Here is a 3546-nt window from a genome sequence, read left to right as displayed (position 1 = left end):
TGATTCTTATCTTTAAATCTATTGATGTGATGAATTACATTTATGATTTCAGAATGTTGAACCAACCTTGCATCCCTGGGATGAATCCCACTTGATCATGGTGCACAATCTTTTGATATATTTTTGTATTTGATTTGCCAGAATTTTATTGAGAATTTTTGCATCTAAGTTCATTAGAGATATTGGTCTTTGATGTGTTTTTGCCTGGTTTTGGGATTAGGGTGATATTGGCCTCATAGAATGAGTTTGGGTTTACTGTGTCTTTTTCTATTTCCTGAAATAAATTAAAGAGTATTGGTATTAGTTTTTCTTTAAAGGCCTTGTAGAACTCGGCTGTGTAACCATCCAGTCCTGGGCTTTTCTTGGTTGGTGATCTTTGGATGGCTTCTTCTATTTCCTTACTTGATATTGGTCTGTTTAAATTGTGTATATCTTCCTGACTCAATCTGGGCAAATCGTATGACTTAAGAAATTTGTCGATTCCTTCAATATCTTCAATTTTATTGGAATATAAGATTTCAAAATAATTTCTAATTATCCTCTGTATTTCTGTAGTGATATTTCCTTTTTCATCACGTATGCTGATAATTTGAGTTCTCTCTCTCCTTCTCTATACTAGTGTGGCTAAAGGTCTGTCAATTTTATTTATTTTTTCAAAGAACCAACTTTTAGATTTGTCTATTTTTTCAATTGTTTCTTTTGTTTGGATTTCATTGATTTCAGCTCTGACTTGAATTATTTCTTGCCTTCTACTGCTTTTGCTGCTGATTTGTTCTTCTTTTTCTAGGGCTTTGAGGTATAGTGTGAGGTCATTTATTTGTTGACTTTTTCTTCTTTTAAGGAATGAGCTCCATGCAATGAATTTTCCTCTTAATTCTGCCTTCATAGTGTCCCAGAGATTTTGATATGTTATGTCTGTGTTCTCATTTACCTCTAAGAATTTTTTAATCTCCTCTTTGATTTCTTCTGTGACCCATTGTTCATTCGGTAGCATATTGTTTAGTCTCCAGGTGATGGAGAAATTTTTATTTTTTATTTTATCATTGATTTCCAATTTCATTCCATTATGATCTGATAAAATGCATGGTAGTATCTCTACCTTTTGTATTTTCTAAGAGTTGCTTTGTGGCATAGTATATGGTCTATTTTAGCGAAGGATCCATGTGCTGCTGAGAAGAAAGTGTATCCGCTTGATGCCAGTTGAAATATTCTATATATGTCAGTTAAGTCTAAGTTATTGATTTTGTTATTGAGTTCTACAGTTTCTTTATTCAACTTTTGTTTGGAAGATCTATCCAGTGGTGAGAGAGGTATGTTAAAGTCACCCAAGATTATTGGTCAATTTGACTCTTGAACTTGAGAAGAGTTTGATGAACATAGCTGCACCATTGTTTGGGGCATATATATTTAAATTGTTATTTCTTGTTGGAGTATGGTTCCATTGAGCAGTATGTGATGTCCATCTTTATCTCTTTTTATAACCTTGGCTTGAAGTCTACTTTATTTGATATGAGGATGGAAACCCCTGTTTGCTTCCATAGTCCATATGAGTGGCATGATTTTTCCAAACCTTTCACTTTCAGTCTGTGTATGTCTTTTTCTATCAGATTAGTCTCCTGGAGGCAGAATATTGTTGGGTCTTTTCTTAAATACAATCTGCTAGTCTATGTCTTTTGATTGGTGAGTTTAAGCCATTCATATTTAGGGTTACTATTGAGACATGGTTTGTATTTCCAGCCATATTTGTTTATTTTTGTTATTTTACTTGAATTGGTTTTCTCTTTTATTAGTTAGCACTGCACTCATGTCCAACTGAGAGCTGTTTTTTGTGTTTGGTGGTCACTTTGTGTTTGGTGGTCACTGTTTTGAGTTACCGCTGTTGATGGTGGTGGTAGGGAATCAGGTACCTACTCAGATGGCTATCCAATCTGATAGCCACACCCACCAAAAAATAGTGAGGTTTTCCAAGATGGAGTAGGTCTGCTTCCAGTGCTAGGGTGTCTGGTGGAGGAGGGGGGAGCTGGACGATGGCGTTATGTTGTGGATAGGCAGCAGCCAGGTGACCTGCGTGGGAGTGGGGCGCAGTCTGGAGTCCTTCAGAGGTGCCAATAGGTATTTCCACTAAGCTGCTTGTGAGCCGTGTGAGCTAGAACTGTGGGCTTTGGGTCTGGAGTCCGCAGACCTACTCTGCCCAGAGGCACTGATTTCTACCAGGTCACAGTGCTGGTGATGTCCCCCACTCTCTGAGATGCTATACTCCTTCTAGGCCAGGCCCAATGGAGAAGCTGCTGTCTGCTCTCCTGGCTTCACGTCACGGAGCAGCCAGAAACTGGACTTCCTCTACTCTGCCATCTTCCTCTCCCGCACAATCTAGTCTTTAGAGCTATAGCAGGTGAGTGCTTTCCTGTGACTGGGACCAAGAGCAGACTGCTGTGGAGCACAGGGCACTTGGGATGGTTAGGGAAGTGTCCTGTAGTTTTCTTGAGCTGGTGATTTCACAGTTGAATATTGGGAGTCACCCATACGTTAAAGCATTTTATACTCTGTAATTATACTTCACCAAATAGTTAGCTAAATGGATGTGTTTATTTATGTCTGAGAATATGTGTTTGCACATAGATGTTTTTCTTCTTTTGATTTCCAATGCTTGTATGGAAAGGTAAATATTCTGGAGTTAATGAATTAGTGCTTGGGTTGAAATCTGGCTTTTTTCCTTTCCATTTTTATATTACTTCTGAAATCAAGGAGAACATGTTATAAGTTCTAATTGCTTTGGATTATGGTCTTGAGATTCATAATAATGGCTCAATTTAGAAATGCATCCAGCAGTAGTTTTTGACATATGCAAATGCAGTAGCTGTCTAGGAGTATTCAGAAGCCTGAAAATTAGATTTTTTGTTGTTGTTGTTGTTTACCTCCAAAGGCTCTACATCGCTTGGGAATCTGGAATTTGCTTTGCTGTGTGTTATGTTTTATGCTTTAAGCCTAACCTAATCATTTGCCTTGTTTGTTTGTACCTATTTGCTCCCCTGTTTTGTTCTCTTATATAAAAGGAAATTTGTACTTTCCCCTGCTGTCACTGTGACCAGCATCTCCACAGTAGCCGGGATGTCTGAGTCTCAGTCATAAGCGAGGCCTGGCAGGCAGCTGCATCTGCTCCTTCTTGGCTCCATCTGAAGGGGCCGTGCCTGTGCTGCCTGCAGCTTGGCTGGTATCTTTCAGTCTGCCCACTCAGCTGTAGGACCAATTAGATGCTTGTTGCTCACACTGAATCTTTGGACCTCCCAGGATAAATAGCCAAACTGCATGTATGTTTGCCTTAGTGCAGAAGAATTTAAGCCTTTAATTAAATATGTTTTTAGAAACTCTTAAGGAAGGGATTTTGCGTCTTTTGAAATGTTACAGTCTCAGGGATGTTTTTGGTTTTTTGAGATGGTTGTGCAAAAGAGAACATGTAGTCTCTAGGTAGCTGAGGCCTGCCCAAGGTGAGGTGGGGAGAGTGGGCCCATGTGTGTGGTCCTTGAGGCTTCTCACCAGAGCCACAGC

The sequence above is a fragment of the Marmota monax genome, unplaced genomic scaffold, assembly GCF_021218885.2.
Source record: "Marmota monax isolate L192 unplaced genomic scaffold, Marmota_monax_Labrador192_F-V1.1 WCK01_AAM20220418_F8-fsc00710, whole genome shotgun sequence".
NCBI classification, from domain to species: Eukaryota; Metazoa; Chordata; class Mammalia; order Rodentia; family Sciuridae; genus Marmota; species Marmota monax.
This window is presented reverse-complemented; position numbering follows the sequence as displayed.